This window comes from Callospermophilus lateralis, chromosome 17 (genome assembly GCF_048772815.1).
Source record: "Callospermophilus lateralis isolate mCalLat2 chromosome 17, mCalLat2.hap1, whole genome shotgun sequence".
NCBI classification, from domain to species: Eukaryota; Metazoa; Chordata; class Mammalia; order Rodentia; family Sciuridae; genus Callospermophilus; species Callospermophilus lateralis.
Window position 1 is genome coordinate 61,695,114 of NC_135321.1, and position 22,137 is coordinate 61,717,250.

At 39.8% G+C, this 22,137-nt stretch overlaps 1 pseudogene; it reads left to right on the plus strand.

Moving 5' to 3' along the window:
• Nucleotides 1–16,951: 16,951 nt before the first annotated feature.
• Nucleotides 16,952–21,204, plus strand: LOC143382761 (polyamine-transporting ATPase 13A3 pseudogene; annotated as a pseudogene).
• Nucleotides 21,205–22,137: the final 933 nt, after the last annotated feature.

The following is a 22,137-nucleotide window of genomic DNA, read 5'->3' on the forward strand; positions in this document are numbered from 1 at the left end:
GGTCTGACTTCCTTGAGTACTTTAGTACAAAAATACCCTCCACTGAACCCTACCTGCCCTGGTTTGGTGGGGCTCAGAGTAAGCTTCAGTTAGGAGGTCAAAATTTCAGTTGAGGAGGTGAGGAATTGTTTTTAAAATGTCCTAGGTGACTTATATTCATTTCTAAGTTTGAGGACTATTGCTTTACCTTCAGGGTTCCCAGGTTCCCTCTGGGGTCCTGGGGTTGGTTAACCAGGTACAGTCTCACTACCCTTCAGCCCTTTAGCCAGAAGGTCTCTTGAATTCTGACTCCTATATGGGCAAATGTTTCAGCATGTAGAAAAGACTTTCCTGGCTGTGTGCATCAGAGAAACCATTGTGGTGCCTGTTTCTTTAAATTTTACTGCACGGAATTGTACAAATCTACAGACATTATTTTCTTCTAACGCAGATTTGTCCTCAACTTCTAATTTGTGGATTCCTTCTGAGACATTTCTGAATGTGGTGGCTTGTTGAATTTTACTAGCATGCTTATTTAAGCAGGGATAGGAGTGTCTTCAGAAATGAGTTCTATAAGGGGGAGCCTCTCCTGGTAGTCAGAGAGAAACCCTTTTCTCAGTCTGCTTTTCTGCTTTTCTCCTCTTATCACTTATCCTCACACACCCACCTGGAAAATTAAAGACCCCTTTGTTCTCTTCTTATAATGAATTCAGTTATTTAAATGCTTTGAATTCAATACGGAGATTTTAAAATTTGTACAAAAAACTCTCCAACTGAAGTCCTGGTCAGTTTAATCCAGGAAGAATTTATTAAATACCTACTGTTTGCCAAGAAATTTGATAAAAAACCAAGGAAATAAAGTTACATACTGGTTCTTTACAAAAATATGTTGATCCTGTAAAATGTACCTGGCAATTCATTTAAGGGATATTGGTTATAATTTTAGAACCATACTGCTCATTTGGAATCTTCCTCCTGGCAGCCTAACCCATGAACCTTGCCACCTTGCCGGAATGTTGGCTGGCTGGATTCATCTACTTGCCTGCATAACAAATAGGCAAAAAAAGATGAAAAAAGAAAAATGGGTTTTATGCAGTTTGATCAAACTGGGGAGAATCCACAAACAGTGGAGCCTAGCTTCTTCCTCTTAGTGGTAGTAGTTCCACGTGATAATACTTTTGCTGAATAGAAGTTTTCAGTGGCCAGGTGAGAATAAGAATTGGGATGATTAAAATTTGCCTTTCAAGCAGGCTGAAAACCTTTTCTTCATAAGGCGCTGAACAGGACAGTCAGTGAGAAGACAGCAACAATTCTTCCTCCAGAATTTTGATTTTCTAGAGGTTCTGTGGAATCACATGATTTTGCATTATTTTAAAACCAGGAAGCAATATACTTGATTCTTTCTGTTGCCAGGCCAAATAGGCTCTTAGACCTGTAACTAGAAAAACAAACCAAAAAAAACTTCAGTTGGTTAAAATTTTGAGTTCTTCCCTAGTACACTTTTTTAAATCATAGCCTTTTTCCTTTGCTTGTTCTTATTTTTTTTTTCCTTTTTTTATTGTGCATGGTACTGGAAATGGAACTCAGGGCCTTCAACATGCTAGGCAAGTGCCCTATCACTGAGCTACATCCACAGTGCTTTTTTTTTTTTTTTAATATTTATTTTTTAGTTGTGGTTGGACACAATACCTTTATTTATTTATTTTTATGTGGTGCTAAGGATCAAACCCAGAGCCTTGCATGTGCTAGGTGAGCGCTCTATGGCTGAGCCACAACCCCAGCCCCAGTGCTTTAACTTTTATTTCTAACTGAATTCACAGAATTTGGAATAAAATCTGAAATAAATCTTTAAAAACAGGTTTTGTGTTTGTTCCAGGTTTTCTGGAAGTTCAAATCCACATACTTCACAGGAAGGTTTTTTTATATATATATATAAACAAACAAGTATGTATTCAGCTAAATGTTTTCAGTCATTTGGACTTCAGATACTATAATTTTTTTTCTCAAAAATATGTAAGGCAGTTCACAAATGCTGTGATCTTAAAAAGGAAACCCTACTGTGTGAATCTACTCCACTGAAGGGAACTTGAGACATCATTAATTATAAAATCAATTATTGTTTTTAAGTTCATACCAAATGCAATTTAATAAGAGTTTCAATTGATGGGCACTAATTTGCTATCCTGCAACACTTAAAGGGAAACTGCTCTTGTAGTGTTACCACATTATTTATAATTAAAAGTGAATTCTTAAGCATTGAGAAATAATTTTACAGGCAACATTAGAATCCAGATAAATGCATGACATATCTGAGTTAAGGCAATGGTCAGAAGCCGGATGTATAAAGTAATTCTTGAATACAATGTTAAAATAGGAAAGGAGCTCTAAATGTGAAAACAAACGTGCTTTCATTTGAACTTGGCTTATGGCTGGCATAAGTCCCCTATGTTTATGAAATAAATATACTAGCCTAGAACCAAGAGTAATGTGCCCCTTTGGACCTTGTTATGGCAAAATATAACCATAGTATATCACTCCAATCCATGGTGAATTAAAACATACAATATCTCAGAAATCACCCTTGCTCTTCTCCATTGTATATTGGACTGGGGTTTGAGAGTCATGGAATTAAACAGTTGAATCTGGCAAAGTGGTTTAAGCTTTAGTCATGCTAAATGGTCCAAAGCCTACCCACATAGGATGGCTGCATACAGGGACAATGTGGGATTCTTGCACAGCATGTACTTTTAGAGGCAAGTAAGGGCACAGGTGGACAGGGATGCAGTGGGGCTGGATTCTGCATAACATGGATTCTGTGTGCCAAGCTTATGAATTTGGAATGTGCTGTAATAGGGATTCCCACATCCTCTCTATTGTATATGTTAGAACATTGGAAATATGCCAGTGCTTTAGTTCCTTTGGTTCAGAACTGGAGTCCAAAGTAGTGAGGACTCTGGGAATCTGCTTGATTATGGATGGAAAGCCAGTTAAGTGGGGTGAGCACACTTCCTGTTCACAAGTTCTCAGAGACCTCCATATGTCACCAGCCATCAGGAATGACAGATATTGGAATTACAGACTAGTCCCCAAACTCTTTCCTACTAATACAGAAATGATCCTTAAGTATGCAAAATTCCTCCTGAATCCAGATGTTCTTCCTGGTCCACACACTGAGAGAGCCACTCTAGGAGTGAGCCTTGAGAATAGGCACCTGATGGCATTCAAACTGTCATTGTGAAAGAAGCAAGAAAAGTCAAAGTTCTTGCGGGGGGGGGGGGGAGTTTATATACATTCTCATTTTCAATCCAGAGAATAGGTTCCATTTTGATGTGTTGAGGAATGAAATACATGCATATTCTGAAAAATTTTTAAATCTAGTTCAGAAAATAATGCATACAGAAAAGATACTATTTATATGCAATTTTGTATGCACAGAATTTCAAAGTACTGAAGAAAGTAAGAACAAATGTATTACTGAGGGACTGTAGTCAACCAAGGAAGTCTGTCCAGAATTGTTTTTCATTTGAGGGGATAGGCAGATTAAGTAATTCTAAAAGGGGTCAAGGGCCTGGAAAACTCTCTTACTATCTTACTTAGATTGGGAGGATCAAGCCAATTATATTTTCCTCAGCTGCAGGAAGTTCCAAATTTCTAAGAGTTCACCTGGGAAAAATAAATACATGTAGGTAGGTAGGCAGGCAGGTCGGTAGATAGGTAGATAAAAACTTTTTTAAAAAATCAGAAGCTGAATATTGTAAAACTGTTTTATGTCAGGATAAGCAACAGGCTATTGATGAAAATGGCCTTACAATATATGCAAATACTGAGACAAGTTTTAAGGTTTTCATAAAAATGAATTTAATGCATAAAAGTACCTGCAAGAATATTCCTAACAGTCTGATCTGAAATCAGTTTAAATGATGAAAAATAATTAGGCTTTTTTTCCCTCTCTAAAGCACATTACAGCTAATCAGAGTTTTTCCTTCAGAAAACATGTTAATGTTTCAAAAACTTAACCTTGAGTACATTTGCACCTGTGCACACTAAAGCTGAGATTTCTTTTTTCATATAATTACTGTGTAAGTGGTTATTATGCTGAGGAATAAAAATTAATTTAGCCTAACTGTGATTCTGATATTCAGATATTCTTATATGCTTACTTGCACCAATCTTGGTTTTTTTCTTCCCTAAGTGATGAAGTGGATGGTGTTTACAATTGTTGTCCTCTCACGTGTTAAAAACAAATACCTGTGAATAATTCATGTAGTTTGGAGGCATTTCAGGATTCATAAAGTTTTTTTTATAGAAGCATTATTTATTTGGGGCTGGATTTGTGGCTCAGCGATAGAGCGCTCACCTAGCACGGGCGAGGCCCTGGGTTCAATCCTCAGGACCACATAAAAATAAATAAACAAATAAATAAATAATATGTATTAAAAAAGAAGTATTGTTTATCAAATTATTAATGATAATTAATTCAATGACTACTGAATATTTTACAATGATGCCAGAGAAGAAAATTACACCTAGTCCTACTAATTTTTGCTTCAGCAATCTTAATATACAACAGCAATATTTCACATTGGAGACAGCAGTGAGTGGAGATTTCCAAGGGCATCTGACTCTTCATCTTATGTGGATGTAACTTAGAAGAGCTGGTAGTGTAGGAACAGCACTGTCCCCACAGAGATGCTCCTGTCCCAGGGCCTTACAGTGGATAGGCACCTTGTTTTGAACACAAGCATTTTCAGCTTACTGGGGGAGTCAAATCAAAATGGTAGATTCTAATGTCTCAAAATTAGGGTTTAGAGAAAATGGTCATTTTGAAAATGTATCAATTTTTTTAGTTATCTGTATAAGCTTCTACTTCAAATGTTTCCAGATCCTGCATAAATCACACAGGCAAACAGCCCCCAATTCACACAGGCTGACAATCCCATAATCCCATCCTGGTAAGGATCCTTGCTTTTATTGGCTTTTGTCTTTGCTTTTGCCCAGGTCCCTATAAAAGAAGCAAAAGCCAAAAGTCAGGCAGAGGTACTGACATCAGGGAGCTAGGCCTTGGGAGGCCATAGAGGCTCCATGAGGCTGTCTTTCCACCAGCATGATCTCTGGAGAGCCTCCTATTTAGCTCTGATATCTGGGAGACCCCACTGTGGAATCACACACCTCAATCAAAGTCCCAAAACCTAATCAAGGCCAATCTCTCCTGAGCTAAAAACCAGAGGAGGGTTCAGGGGTAGATGGACAGTTGATCAATGACATCCAGAGAACAGGCCTTGAAAGCAGGGGTGCCCAGTGTATGCCATGGTGAGCACAGGATGACATGCTCTCCAGGAAAACAGAGGTGCCCTCTAATGCCAAGTGATGTCCGTGTCAGGTTGGGGTATATTGAAGTCCTTGCCCACAACGCCAGCTGCTCCACATGGCATATGCCTCCTCTAGCTAGCTGGCCCTGGTTGGGAAGACCAATCCTGAGGGCCAGACTCAGTCAGCTCGCCTCCCCAGAGCCCAAGCAATCAGCAAAGCAACACTTCAGTGGAACCTTCTGATCAAGTAAATTCTTGTGCAGAAATTCTAAAAGTAAAACCCACAGCAAGCAATATCAGCTGAGCAAGCACTTACATTATGTGTATGTGCATGCGCGTAAGTTCACTGTGTATTAAGTGTGTCCCCCAGAAGTTCAATCACTGAAAATTTAATGCCCAAAGTCATATACTGATGGCATTTGTAAGAGAGCCTTTGGTAGGATTAGATGTGGTCTTCAGGGTGTGGTCCCCAGGAGAGTGTTGGTGGTTTTCCAAGAAGAAGAAAGGAGACCTGAGCTGGCACACTTGCTCTGTCCCAGCAGGTGATGTGTGTGCTATGTTATGATGCAGCAAGAAGGCCCTCATCAGATGCAGGCACCATGTTCTTAGACTTTCCAACCCCCAGAAACATGAGCCAAATAATCCTTTATCCTCTTTTATAGGTGGGGAACAGATACAGGGGATGGAACCAAGGGCCTTAAACATGCCAGGTACCAGCTCTCCCACTATAGCATCAGAAAAGGGCTACCAAAGCTGCCATAACCAGTACCATGGACCAGGAGTCTTTAACAACAGTAACCTTCTGTCTCACAGTTCTGCAGACCACAAGTCTCAGATCAAGGAATTAACAGGGTTGCCTCCTTCAGAGGGCACTTAGAGAGACAGTGTCAGGCCACACTCTTGTTGACTTAGACAGCCCTGTCCCCTTGTGTCACCTTCAGTACCTTCTTCCATATCACCTCCCTCCACATGAGTGTGTCTGTGTCCACTTTTCCTTTTACAAGACACAGTTCTATTGTATCAAAGCCCACCCTAATGATCTCATCTTAATTTATCACCTCTGTAAAAACTCTTTCTCCAAATAAGATCACAATATAAAGTACTGGGAGTTGGCACTTCACCATATCTCCCCACCCCTGCCTCAGGAAGGCCTCAATTCAATACATAACATTCTAATATTCTCTTTATGAAAAAGTCAAAATGTGTCTCCATCTTAATAGCCATAAAAACTGGATACTGCATTTCAAAAGACACCTCTAATCCTGTTTCCACATCCACATTCTTTTAGATTTCCTGTATTTTGCTTTAGTGTCAGAATATCAAGATGATTCAGATTTTTGTGACCACTTACACAAGGTAAAAGTATTTCAAATCCAGGTTGTAAACTCTGAGGTTCTGGAACTCTACAAAGATGGCTACTTCAGTCTACATCAAAACAAGCTATATCCAGAGATGCCCGTGGACTCAGTATTGGTCTGGCTAGAAGTGAACTCAAATGGAGGTTTTCCAGATATCTTTAAGTAAGTCTAAAATGGAGTGTGCACCAATTATTTTGCAAAACCCAGATTCCCTTATGGGGAGTCTGAAAACCCACAAAACTAGCCAAGCCAAATTTCTTTCAACTCCAACCCTCCATTTCCCTGATTGTTCATAAGATGCCCCAAAGATCTAAATGTGCCCCTAATGAGTTTATAAACTGCCACCATCTACTCAACAAACTGATCCCACCTCTTCCTCACCTTCCCCTTAGGTCAGAACTAAAGACATTTTATGAAGCAAGGTGGAAGACAATGAAGGAAAGGCACTTACCATGTCAGCAATCCCCTACTCATTTAGTCATCCCTCAGCATCCACAGGGGATTGGTTCCAGGACCCCTGAGATGCCCAAAACCATGGATATTCAAGTCCCTTACAAAAAAAAAAAATGGTTAAACTGCATATAATCTACACACATCCTTCTGTACAAGTTAAATCATCTCCAGATTACTTATGTATCATCTTATTCATATGGATTCCACATACTATGCAATGTATGGCAAATTCAACTTTTGTCTTTTAGAACTTCCTGGAAGTTTTGTTTTGTTTTATTTTGTTTTGTTTTTTCAATATGCAGTTGGCTGAATCTGCAGATGTGAAGGGCCCATTGAATTCCAACTTACAGAGATAAATGCTTTCCCTGGGATATTAAAGGAAGGATACAATATGGTGATCACTGGGTATAGGAGGTACAAATGGTACAAAAGATCCTAAACTTTTCATTCTCCTATGAATGTGGCCTCCTCATTAAAATAAATAAGTAAATAGACAACTGCAGCTAAGAGAGGAACCGACCTCCTCATCTCCCCAGGTGACCCCTCCCCATCACTGAAGTGCCCCTCATAACAGTACTGGGGATTAAGCCTCAGGTCAGATGCACTGAGCTATATCCTCAGCACCCCCCCTTTTTTTTTTAATTTTGTGATAGGGTCTTGCTGACCTCAAACTTAGAATCTCCTGCCTTAGCTTCCAGGGTAGCTGGCATTACAGGCATTTTAAAATCTTAATCTTGAGGTGGCTATCAATGGAGAAATTGGGGGAGAGAAGTGAGAGTTATTAGATCAATTATACACAGTACACATTTGTCCTTCTATAAATTTGATCTTCTCCTATCCAGAAAAGTACCTCTTTGAAATATCCTTCATTAGCACACACTGGTTTCTGTATTCATGTTAACCACTGCATATTAACCCACAGTTGAGAAGACACATGATTTATTTAGCCCCCATTAAGACAGGTAGATGTTTCCAAGGTTGCACCATTACACCATTACAGTGGCATGCACAAGGAACAGCTCACATACTGTTCAGCAGACCACAGATGTGTGATTTTAAATGCTAATAAGCATTGCCAAATGTCCCTAAAGGGGGAAATTTACACACCACAATGCCACACTCCCCACACTGAAGTTTACACACTCTTACTTACTCACTTTTAACATCAGCCAATTAAAGGAGTCAAAAGAGCATAGGGTTATTGTTTTCCAGCCAATGCTATCTTGATAATATAACCAAAATTTTCCTATAAATCAGTGACCTTTTGTATGTGTTCTTCTGCAATCTACCTGACTACTATTCCTTTGTCCCATTTCTTCCCTATTCTTGTGATGCTGGAGACATTACCCAGGGTCTGGCACCTGCAAGGCAAGCACTACCACTGAGCTACACCCCCAGCCCTTCTTACGAGTTATTTGCATGTCATGGATGTTCATCTCTTCATATGTTCTCATTGTTGTAAACACTTTTTCCATCCACAGCCTGAATTTAAAGTGAGATATCAAAACTTTCAAACCCAAAAGTAGGAAACTAAGTATTTTGTTGTTGTTTATAAAAGTGAGGGAGAGATACCCCGAAAGTTAAAATGCCTTCCTCTCTCCTTTCTCCTTTCCCCGCCCTAATGTCCACTTTATTCTAATAAACCCAGGACTCTAAGAATGGTGGAGAATGGCGGAGAATGGCCCATTCCACGGTATGATTCAGAGCGCTTCTCCTGGAGGTAGTACCAGGAGCACACACCAAAAGATGGTTCTGGGGAGCAAGGAAACTGGGAAGCCTAGAGTAACCAAGGCTGAGAAGAATTTGTTCCCTCTGGGGATGCAGCCACAAGGTGCTATGAGCTTAACTTTCCTATATCTGCGTGCAATATGACCTCAAGGGGGAGCCAGAGACACTCCAAGCCTCCAAGACAGGAACCTCAAGCTGTGTGGCCAGGACCCAGGGGGTCCACACAAATGCAGAAAAAAACAGTACTTCCAGGAATTCAGAGCCCAAGGGAATACTAGGGTGTGGCTGAAGAACAATTTGAGCAGGGGCAAGGAGAAGAAGCAAAAACTTGGAAAATCGAGGTAAATGGGATGCCCTATGACTGAAAGGCCCTTTCCAGATGGGCTGGAAAACTGAGGAAGACCTGATATCACATAAAAAGAAAGACTGATGGCTGATGTTGTTGCCTGTAACAACAGTACTGTGATTATGTGAGAAAAACAAAACAAACAAACAAACAAACAAACAGTTCTGTCCAAACTTAATTCTTACACACTTAAAGGGGGGAAAAAAATGTTGGCTGTCTAGGACCCACGAAGCAGGCCAGGGGAGATGAAAATAAATAACAGTATATAGTCATTATTGAAGCCAGGTGAAAAATATATGGGTGTTCTGTTTTAGTCTATTGCTGCTGCTGTGACAAAATATCACAGACTAGGTAATTTCTAAACAATAGTATATTTCTCACAGTTCTGGGGCATGGGAAGTCCATGGTCAAGGTGCTAGTAGATTTGGTGTCTGGTAAGAGCTGTTCTCTGCTTCCGAAATAGCACCTTGTGGCTGCATCCCCAGAGGGGACAAACTCTGTGTCCTCACATGAGGCAGAAGGGCAAAAAGACCTAAGATGCTCCCTTTAACCTCATTCCTAAGAACAAAAACCCCATTCAAAGGTTGGAGCCCTTAGGACTTCCCAAAAGGTACCATCTACTGACATTAGGACACTGGGTAGCAGGTTTCCACACGACACAGACATTCAGATTACATCAGGGTCACTGTAATACTCTAATTTTAAATATATGGAAGTTTTCTGTAAAAAAAAAAAATAAAGGGGAAAAAGTTAAAGTTCTGGCAATCCAGACAGCAGACTAAGACTTTGAGATTTTCAATCCCTTCAATGAAATATTATCTGGCCTCAAAGACACTTGGATCCTGCCCCTCCCTGAATCCCTGTGAGATCACTTCTGATAAAATCCAACAATCTGCATCTTTTAAAAGAATATGCCATGATTTATTTCATTGCACTGGTTATAGCTGTACATTTGTATCATTTATCACTTTTTCTTAAAAAAATAAAGTTTTAAAGCATTTTTTAACCTTTATTTTATTTATTTTTATGTGGTGCTGAGGATCAAGCCCAGTGCCTCACACGTGCTGGACAAGTGCTCTACCACTAAGCCACAACCCCAGCCTTTAATTCATTTTCAAACAATTTCAAATTGGCAGAGAAGTTGCAAGAATCCTGCATAAAACTCCTCCAAACTCCTTACTCAGATTTACTACATATTCGCATCTCACCCCAAAGGCCTCATCAAGCTCTTTCCACATGCACACGCACACATTTTAGTTTCTGAATTCTCTGAGAATAGGATGCCCCTTGATCCCTCAACACTTCTGTACATAATTCTTAATAGTAAGGACATTCTCTTACTTATACAACACCTGCACAACTAAGAAATTCAGGAAAACTAACCTGGATGACACTTGCAAATAACTTTCACCCACTTTTCAGTTTCATCAACAGTTCCAATAACATCCACAGCAGCACATTCTTTCCCATCAGCACAGCTGCATTTGGCTGCTTCCCGCTTCAGTTGGACCCACCCTGAGCTATTTCATCCTTTAATGACATTGACAATTTGTATTATAGGCCACTTGTTTCCAAAAATGCCCCTCCTTTTGGTCTTGCCAATTTTTGTTCAAAATCACATTTGGGCACTTGTCTCCAGCTGGAATACAACCTAAATAACATGTGTTTCTTTGATGAACCAGTGTTCATCTGCTTGAACATGTGATGTTAACCTGGATCACCTAACTAAAGTGCCAACTAAGATACTATTTCAGAAGCACAGAACAGCTCTTACCAGAACAGATTTAGTCACAGTCCCCTTGCAAATAAGATTCAGTAGGGAAGTCCTTTGAGACTATGCACATCTCCTGCTTACCCACATCAAACATGCTTCCCCATTACTTAGAATCAGCACTCATTAATGACTCTTGCCCAAACCAATCCATACAACTATTATTGCAAAATGTAATTTCCCCAACTTGTCTACCATTATTAGTGGACATTTTGCTCTATGGAAGTGCCCTTCACTCCCCATGTCTCTATTTACTTATATTTTGAAGTGAGTTAAACAGTTGTCCCTACAAATGCATATTCACTCAGAACCTCAGATGTGACCTTATTTGGAAATAGTCTTTGTAGTACTAATGAGTAAAGGAATATAGGATAAATTCACCTTGAAATCAGGGTGAACCCTAAGATAATGACCAGTGTCATTCACACACAGGGAAGAAGGCCATATAAGGCAGAAGCAGAGATCAGACAGATGTGATCACAAGACAAAGACACCAGGAGCCTCCAGGAACTAGAAGAAGCAAATTGTAATTCTTCCCTGGAGTCTTCCTAGAGACCATGGTCCTTCCAACACATGGAGTTTGGATGACCAGCCTCCAGAACTGTAGGAGAATAAATTTCTGATCAAATTATCCATTTGGAGTACTTTGTTAAGGAAGTCCTAAGAAACTCATATGCATATTTACTTACTTAATATCAACTTTGAATTATGAATTCCCTTTTTGTTCCATATACAATCCATTCTTATTTTCACTGTGATGCTCTAATGGTCCCTCATAGGGCCACCGGAGCTGCTTCAAGTCAGCCCTGTGTACACCTGACATGCCTTCATCATTTATGATCACTTACTTGCTTTCTTCCAGGCTCATCTTGCATTTTCCCCTGTGGCAGTCACATAAGCAGTCATTTCTCTAAGACACACTAGCTCCTTTAATGTATAGCAGTGTTTAGAAACCAAGATCTGTGAACTAGAAGGGCTCAATGTTATGAAGGTGCAGGAAATAACTGGTATGTATAGAATTAAATGTTTTACATACTATGGGTTTGTAATTTTAGCATTATAATATGTACATAAACATACATATATGAATATATGAAAATCATGAGTTATACTAATGCCTCCAATTCCAATCCAATCCTTCTACAATAAGAACCCTGGTTCCAACACTATCAACACACTTCTTATCACCCAGTCCTCTAATTCATACATGATATATTCAGAATTGCTGTATCCACACCACTGTAAAAATCAAAACTACTAGCGCTGGGGCTATGGCTCAGCAGTAGAGCGCTCGCCTAACATGTGTAAGGAGCTGGGTTCAATTCTCAGCACCACATAAAAATAAATAAATAAAATAAAGATAAAAAAAAATCAAAACTACTCAGGTAAGTACAAGATTTGCTTTAAGGTGGCAGTTGATTTTTCCCTATAAACTGAGGCTATAAAGTCATAAGACTTAAGGTTTACTTGATCTCAGTTTCTTCCTTCATTCATCCCACCCCATCAAATGTGGTCCTGTTATCGATTTATAATATGGTAATGTTTATGTATTTGCTAGCACTCAGTTTTAGTTTCCCTGCCATCTGTAGTGACTTAATTTCTTTTTGAATCCATAAGACATCAACATGTTTCAAAAGTAAAAAATACAAATAAGATGGAGAATAAACTAAGAATCCAAGGAAACTAACTGGACATAATAAAGACCATATAGGTAAAGGCCAGCACTAACATCATACTCAATGGTGAACGACTGAAAACTTCTCAAAGACCAGGAACAAAACAAGGGTGCCCACTTTCAACACTTCTATTCAATACAATACCGGAAGTTCTAGACTAAGCAATTAGGCAAGGGAGTACAACAATACAAAGCACCCATATTGGAAAAGAAGAAGTCAAGTTGTCTGTTTATAGATATCATTATCTTATATATAAAATAAGATCCTCAAAAACACTGCACGAACTGAGCAAACTTGCAGGACACAAAATCCACATACAAAAATCAGTTTCATTTCTACAAACAATCCAAAAAAGAAATTAAGAAAACACCTTAACTATAACTGCAGCAAAAAGAATAAAACACTCAGGAATGGATTTAATCATGGAAGCAAAAAAAAAATAAAGAAGATGTAAATAAGTGAAAAGACATTCTGTGCCTTCAGACTGGAACACTTAACACAATGGAAATGAGGCCAGTGAGGTAAAGGAATTGAATGTTTTATTTCTTTTAATTTCAATTAATTTTAAATAGCTACATGTGTCTAGCAGCTACCATATTCCACAACAAAAGTCTGCAATATGTTCAGGCCAAAATGTTTCTGTAATTTAACTTCACTGTACAAGAGGGTGTGGAAACCATTAGTCTGGGAGTACAGGGGTTTTCAGGAAACCTTTGCCAACTCATGGAGGACTCTGGACTTCCCCTAAAGAATTACTTAAGCTCATTCCAATGCAATAAATAAGACATACATACCCACTTCTCACTGGAACCTAAAACCTTCTAACGAACAAGCTACTTAGTCGAATGAAGCTAAATCTTTCTGTAATTATTTCCTTCCTTTTGGCTTTTGATTTTTGTGGTTGTTGTTCTTTCAGAGTTAGGACTTAAAAGAAAACACCCCCAAGAAATCCCATAAATGGTGTGAATCACACCAACACATTCTCTATTTTTGAAAAGTTTTATGAAAATTCCCAAAGTGTTCAATCATTCTTTGACCACTCTGTTAATATGATTTTAAACATTACCTCCCAGAGGGTTTTTAAGATAACTGCATAGTGGCTGGGGTTGTGGCTCAGTGGTAGAGCGCTTGCCTCGCACAGGCAAGACCCTGGGTTCAATCCTCAGCACCACATAAAAATAAATAAATAAATAAGTAAATAAGTAAAATAAAGGCATTGTGTCCAACTACAATTAAAAAATAAATATTAAAAAAAGATAACTGCACATGCAAGCAGAACTATCCTGCTCTTGTTTCTAACTTAGTAAGCTCCTCCATAAAACTGAATAAATACATGCTAGAAAAAGGAAGTGGGTGCAAAAATCCCAATGGGTTTCAGCCATAAATGATGGGCTGCAGTTCCTCTTGTTCCTTGGATTTTTACTCCAAAACTCCAGAAGCCCCTTCTACCCACTAAACTAACTTTCCAGTTCCAGTGGAGGAGTGAAACAATACATAGCATCCATATTGGAAAAGATTGCTTTTCCAATAACAAAACCAAAGAGCCCAAAGCAATGTTTTCCTAACTAATCCTTTTGGACCAAAAGTCCTTTTGCAAAATAACTATTGGCCATGCAGCTGGGGGACAACTAGTCAAAATGCAGACCTAACTGGCAAAGCCTTCTCAGCAAAACAAAGCCCCAGGGTTCCTTTGCTTGCATGGTGTTCCTGGGGTCCACTTGAGGTCACCTCAGGGTTCTGGAAGAAGGAAACATCCCAATGGACAAGTACAAGGCAGAGCCAGTCCTGGAGAGCCCCTGGTGGGAAACAGCAAAGTGAACCCAAAGGTGAATGACCTAGCCTTTCTACCACAGGAGTGGCAGAGAAGGTATCCACTACAGTTCCCCCTCCAGGTTTCCAGGGGGTGGACCAAATAAACACCAGAAGGCCTACCTCATCTTAAGAGGCTGGTTATAAGCCTTGGGCAGGGACAACAGTAGTGCACTTTCTTGTCCCTGAAATACAACCTGGAATTACATAATTCCAGGAGAACTCTCCAAGAAAAAAAAAAAAAAAAAAGACTAATAAGGAGAACACAAATTTCCAAGACTTGATCAGACTAGCCAGGTCATACTATCAGGGAGCCAAACATTTCACACCCAGTTCTCATTTCAATGATAATGGTAAATCTTCCCATACTAGCCTCCTGTTCATTTTAAAGGAGTGCCAGTTCTCTGGCTGAAATCTTACTAAAAGAGAATTAATCTTCCCTACCTGTCAGAGAAGTTGCTCCTTACTCTTGCCTATCTAATTCCACTGACTTCAGAAACAGAGATTCCACAAGAGCCCAGTAAATTCAGGCTCTCTCCAGCTTAAAAAGTTCCTCAGGTTAAGTCTAGGCTAAACATTTGGGGCAACTAGTTACTCACCACAAGTTACACCACAATAGAGAGAAACATGCAAACACCAATTACAGCTGCACCTCGAGTAAATAATAGGAACAATGCTTAACAACACAAATAGGAATACCAATGCACCTTACCTCATAAATCTGCAGACCACTGTCACCAAACACTGTTCCTGGAAAAAGAGCATCTTAAAACCCATGTTGCTTTTTTGCACACAAAATATTAAGCAGAATTCTTGTCAGCTTTCAAATGACAGCATACTGTTGAAGTGCAGTCCCTTTGATGAGAGTGCCCTTAGTTGCAGGGTCCCCCACAGTTTATGGTTTATGGATTCTCAGGGTGACAGTCTTCTCAAGTGGACACCAAGACTCAACTTGATTGCATTATTAAACACTGAAAAGTTTCAAATGTGTAGTACTTTGCTTGGTACACAGCCATAAAAAGAAAAACATGTTTCATTACTATACATTAAAAAAAACTTCTGTTTCTACAAAGTCTTCTTATACAATATGTTTTCATTTATTTTCTTCTATATGGGTCACTATCATCATTTATTATGATCATCATTCCTGGAATTCGGGCCAGAAGTAAACACTACACTGCCCCATGAAAAGAAGGCGGTCCCTAAAGGAGGAAACAGTGGTCCTACTTCAGGTATTTTTCTCCTTAAGGAATAGCCTTCCTAAAAAAATGTAGTAAGAACTTAGATATCATTTTAGAAGCTTTTGATGTTTCTACATAGTATCACTTTGTGGACAAAATACACTCAAATTAGATATGGACACACCTAAAATTTCCTGTAATCAGATAACTTTACTCACATTTTAAATATGAAATTATCATATTCTTTGGACTTTTAGTTATCCTAGAAGTCCAGAAAGAATTGTATCCTACTCCTTCCCCTATGAGTATTATTATATCACTAGAAAAAGGATTCAAAAATTACAGAAATGTCCTTAGATGCTTTGTTCATTAGTCCTTACTTTGGACTTGAATATGGAGGTGTTTACTCCACCCGAAATACAAGCAACTTTCCTCTCCTAGTTTCAATGTTAAGCAATGGACGCATCTTCCTTCCTCATCATCCATCTCAAATCTCCCACTACAGCAACAGCCCCTAGATGTATCAAAACCTCCCCCCCAAGCCACACAGTTTCGAAGGCGGAGTTTTGCTGGGCAATTAATCACCACATGGCCACGAGCAAAGGGTGTGCCACCGCACATCAAGGCAACATATTCAAAGGATCACTTCGAGTGTAAAGAGGAGGAGGATTCTTGCAGGGAAGGTACTGGAAGTGGGATCCAGAAATTGGCAAAGGTCATTAGAGAAAGACACTTAGAAAGTGGTTTACTGGGCGCGGGATTCCCGAGCTAGCGGCGCGCGTTCCCCCGCCTGCCTGCCGGCTCTCCCTGCAGCTTGACCGGGGCGCCACGGCCGAGGGGAGGGGGGCTCGCTACGTCGCCAGCGGCGGGAGGCCGTTTCGGAGTGCAGACCGCCCCCCTCCCCTGCGCGCCTCCCCTGCCGCCCTCCCTTGTTCTCGCCCTGTCCGCCTGCACGCCGCCGCCGCGGGCGCCGAGGAGCACAGCGCGGACGCCCCTGCGCCCGGCCCGGTCTGGGCTCCGCCGCGGCGCCTCCCTCTCCTCAGTCTGAGCCGCAGCGCTCGGCGGCGGCGGCGGCGGCGGCGGCGGCGGTGGTGCCTCGAGCCCGAGCGACCCGCAGCCGCCGGCGCCGGCCGAGAGCGATGGGACTGGGCTGAGGCGAGGCGGTGGCGGCGGCGACAGCGGCGGCCGGGCCCCCCGCGGCCTCTTGTTTGCTCGGGCCGGGAGGCCGCAGAGGAGACGGTGCGCAGCGTGGCGAATCTGAAACATCCTAGGATCTTGGTGTCTGGACATAGGAGTTCTTCAGTTGTTGTGAAGCATAAGACCTTTCAAACCACTGTGGATATGGACAAAGAAGAAAGGAAGACTATCAGCCAGGGTCAAGAAGATGAAACGGAGATTTATGGTTATAATTTGTGTCGCTGGAAGCTTGCCATAGTTTCTTTAGGAGTGATTTGTACTGGTGGGTTTCTTCTCCTCCTGTACTGGATGCCTGAGTGGCGGGTGAAAGCAACTTGTATCAGAGCTGCAGTTAAAGACTGTGAAGTGGTGCTGCTGAGGACTACTGATGAATTCAGAATGTGGTTTTGTGCAAAAATTCGTTTTCTTTCTTTGGAAAATCATCCATTTTCAAATCCAAAATCTGTAACTGATAAGATTTCAAATGGTCATGCAGTTCATTTAACTGAGAATCCTGCCGAAGAGAATAGGCATGAGATGAGTAAATATTCACAGTCTCAGACACAACAGATTCGTTATTTCACCCACCATAGTGTAAGATATTTCTGGAATGATACCATTCGCAATTTTGATTTCTTAAAGGGGCTGGATGAAGGTGTTTCTTGTACATCAATTTATGAAAAACATGGTGTGGGACTGACAAAAGAGATGCATGCCTGCAGAAAATTGCTTTATGGTGTAAATGAAATTACTGTGAAAGTGCCTTCTGTTTTCAAGCTTCTAATTAAAGAGGTTCTCAATCCATTTTACATTTTCCAGCTGTTCAGTGTTATACTGTGGAACACTGATGAATACTATTACTATGCTCTAGCCATTGTGATTATGTCCATAGTATCAATTGTCAGCTCCCTATATTCTATTAGAAAGCAATATGTTATGTTGCATGACATGGTGGCAGCTCACAGCACTGTGAGAGTTTCAGTTTGTAGAGTAAATGAAGAAATAGAAGAGATATTTTCTACAGACCATGTGCCAGGAGATGTGATGGTCATTCCTTTAAATGGAACAGTCATGCCTTGTGATGCAGTACTTATTAATGGTACTTGCATTGTAAATGAAAGCATGTTAACAGGAGAAAGTGTTCCAGTGACAAAGACTAATTTGCCAAATCCTTCAGTGGATATAAAAGGAATGGGTGAGGAAATATATAGTCCAGAAGCACATAAACGACACACTTTGTTTTGTGGAACGACTGTTATTCAGACTCGTTTCTACACTGGAGAGCTTGTCAAAGCCATAGTAGTTCGAACAGGATTTAGTGCTTCCAAAGGACAGCTTGTTCGTTCCATATTGTATCCCAAACCAACTGATTTTAAACTCTACAGAGATGCCTACTTGTTTCTGCTGTGTCTTGTGGCAGTGGCTGGCATTGGGTTCATCTACACGATTATCAATAGCATTTTAAATGAGGAAGAAGTTGGGGTAATAATTATAGAGTCTCTTGATATCATTACAATTACTGTGCCACCTGCACTTCCTGCTGCAATGACTGCTGGTATTGTGTATGCTCAGAGAAGACTGAAAAAAGTTGGTATTTTCTGTATCAGTCCCCAACGGATAAATATATGTGGACAGCTGAATCTTGTTTGTTTTGACAAGACTGGAACGCTTACTGAAGATGATTTAGATCTCTGGGGGATTCAACGAGTAGAAAATGCCCGATTTCTTTTACCAGAAGAAAATGTTTGCAATGAGATGTTGGTAAAATCTCAGTTTGTTGCTTGTATGGCTACCTGTCATTCACTTACAAAAATTGAAGGAATGCTTTCTGGTGATCCACTTGATTTAAAAATGTTTGAAGCCATTGGATGGATTCTGGAAGAAGCAACGGAAGAAGAAACAGCACTTCATAATTGAATTATGCCCACTGTGGTTCGTCCTCCTAAACAGCTGCTTCCTGAATCTACACCTGCAGGAAACCTAGAAATGGAGCTGTTTGAACTTCCAGCTATTTATGAGATAAGAATTGTTCACCAGTTCCCATTTTCTTCTGCTTTGCAACGTATGAGTGTGGTTGTAAGGGTGCTAGGGGATAAGAAAATGGATGCGTACATGAAAGGAGCCCCTGAAGTCATTGCCAGTCTTTGTAAACCAGAAACCGATCCTATTGATTTTGAGGAAGTTTTAGAAGATTATACTAAACAAGGCTTCCGTGTGATTGCTCTCGCACATCGAAAATTGGAGTCAAAACTGATATGGCATAAAGTACAGAATATTAGTAGAGATGCCATTGAAAACAACATGGATTTTATGGGATTAATTATAATGCAGAACAAATTAAAGCAAGAAACCCCTGCAGTACTTGAAGATTTGCATAAAGCCAACATTCGCACTGTCATGGTCACAGGTGACAACATGTTCACTGCTGTCTCTGTGGCCAGAGACTGTGGAATGATTCTACCTCAAGATAAAGTTATTATTGCTGAAGCATTACCTCCAAAGGATGGGAAAGTTGGCAAGATAAATTGGCATTATGCGGACTCACTAACACAGTGCGGTAATTCATCAGCAATTGACTCTGAGGCTATTCCAGTTAAGTTGGTTCATGATAGCTTAGAAGATCTTCAATTGACTCGTTATCATTTTGCAATGAATGGAAAATCATTTTCAGTGATATTGGAGCATTTTCAAGACCTTGTTCCTAAGTTGATGTTGCATGGCACTGTGTTTGCACGTATGGCACCTGATCAGAAGACACAATTGGTAGAAGCATTGCAAAATGTAGATTACTTTGTTGGGATGTGTGGTGATGGTGCAAATGATTGTGGTGCTTTGAAGAGGGCACATGGAGGCATTTCCTTATCAGAGCTTGAGGCTTCGGTGGCATCTCCGTTTACCTCTAAAACTCCTAGTATCTCCTGTGTGCCAAACCTTATAAGGGAAGGCCGTGCTGCTTTAATGACTTCCTTCTGTGTGTTTAAATTTATGGCATTGTACAGCATCATACAGTACTTCAGTGTTACTCTCCTGTATTCTATCTTAAGTAACCTAGGAGACTTCCAGTTTCTCTTCATTGATCTGGCAATCATTTTGGTAGTGGTATTTACAATGAGTTTATCTGCCTGGAAGGAACTTGTGGCACAAAGACCACCTTCAGGCCTTATATCTGGGGCCCTACTCTTCTCTGTTTTATCTCAGATAATCATCTGCATTGGATTTCAATCTCTGGGGTTTTTTTGGGTTAAGCATCAGCCTTGGGATGAAGTATGGCATCCATATTCAGATGCTTGTAATACAACAAGAAACCCACATTGGAATTCTTCACACATGTATAATGAAACTGAACCTGATTCACACAATATACAAAATTATGAAAATACCACGGTGTTTTTTATCTCCAGTTTTCAGTACCTCATAGTAGCAATTGCCTTTTCAAAAGGAAAACCTTTCAGGCAACCTTGCTACAAGAATTATCTTTTTGTTGTATCTGTGATTATTTTGTATGTTTTCATATTATTCATCATGTTGCATCCAGTTGCCTCTATTGACCAGGTTCTTCAGATAGTGTGTGTACCATATCAGTGGCGTATAACTATGCTCATCATTGTTCTTGTCAATGCCCTGTGTCTATCATGGTGGAGAGCTTCTTCCTTGACATGGTCCTTTGGAAAGTTGTGTTCAATCGAGACAGACAAGGAGAATATCGCTTCACCACCACACAGCCACCACAGGAGTCAGTGGATCGGTGGGGAAAATGCTGCTTGTCCTGGGCCCAGGGATGTAGAAAGAAGATGCCAAAGGCCAAGTACATGTATCTGGCACAGGAGCTATTGGTTGATCCAGAATGGCCACCAAAACCTCAGACAACAACAGAAGCTAAAGCTTTAGTGAAGGAGAATGGATCATGTCAGATTATCACCATAACATAGCAGTAACTTAGTCTCAGTGGTATGCTAATAGCAGTATTTGAAGGAATGGTTTTAGGATTTTCTGGTCCTGTATGTTAGTGTGGCACTCTTTCAATTTATGTCCCTTCTGATAAGTATCTGATTCAAGAGCCTTATTTAAAACAAAACAAAACAAAAAGGGTATTGGCCTCATTGTTGAAATTAACTGTCAGTCCATCTATATCTTTATTCTGTAACCAAATATATACATTTCCAGAATTTTGGTTGTTACCCTTAGTCATACTCTTTATATTAGGTACAAGAGAAATTTGGCGTTTGGTAGATATTTAGACATTAGCTTTTGGATCTAGTTTGCCTCTTTATTTTCACAACCCTCTTATTAGAAAAAGTTTATGTTTATATACAGGCCCTAAGTTTGTGATCATTAAAAATAAAATGGGTGTTAATTAGCCTCCAGTGAAAACAGGTTGAAAGCCTGTTTCCATTTTATTCCAATATTTCTCCCAAAGAATTCTGTGTAAACCTACACCAGTTCTCTTTGATAGTTTAGAATTAGTAGTGGTTTTTATGGTGTTGCTTATAGAACAACTCAGGTAATTCCTCTGTATGGTGTTATATTTTCTGTACAAACTGCCTGGGTTTTATTTTTCTAATCAGCAAGGTGCTTCACTGCCTTCTTAAGATGTCCCTCAAAGCTGTTAAGTGGATGTTGTTCTCTGTCTGGTGTCAGTGGTCTAATTGGTTTGCTTCATTTAAATGTTGTGAAATCTTTTTTACTAGAAAAAGATGATTTCTTTTGGAAGTAAATGTAGATCTGTCTAACATCTCCACATACATTTTTTCTACCCTTCAGGATTTGTATTATTTAATTTTTTAAAAATTTTCTCCAATTTTTTAATTATCTAAAGACATAGGATAATAATGAATTTTGTTTTTGTGTTTGAATTTTACCTTGAAAGATTTTTTTTTAAGATTAGGTGTATCTCTTACCAGTAATAAGGCTTAAAATATAATGAATATTGGATTTGAGAGACTCCTATTTTTTTTTTTCTTCAAAGTGATGTAAACTTGGTGAGAGCTTGTAATATGCCATTAGGTGGCGCCAGAGGTCAAAGCATACTTACTTTGCTATAAATAAACATACCTGGTGTAGCAATTTCTGGGAGGAAAAAAAAATGAGGAAATAAAGAATAGACATTCATTGAGCCGTAAGAAATGTAGGAAATTACTTTTCACCTTTCTGTTTTGCTTGATTAATGTTTAAATTTTTCAGGAATTTAAAGTAAACTTTAAAATGGATCTATAGGTAGGATTCAGCAGTTTGGCAATGCCCACAGTTATGACAGACACAGGAAACTGTAAAACACACCCTACTCTATTAAAACAATATAATATTCTATGTGCTTTCTTAAGTAGTCACATACTTGTGCTTTCCACTGATCA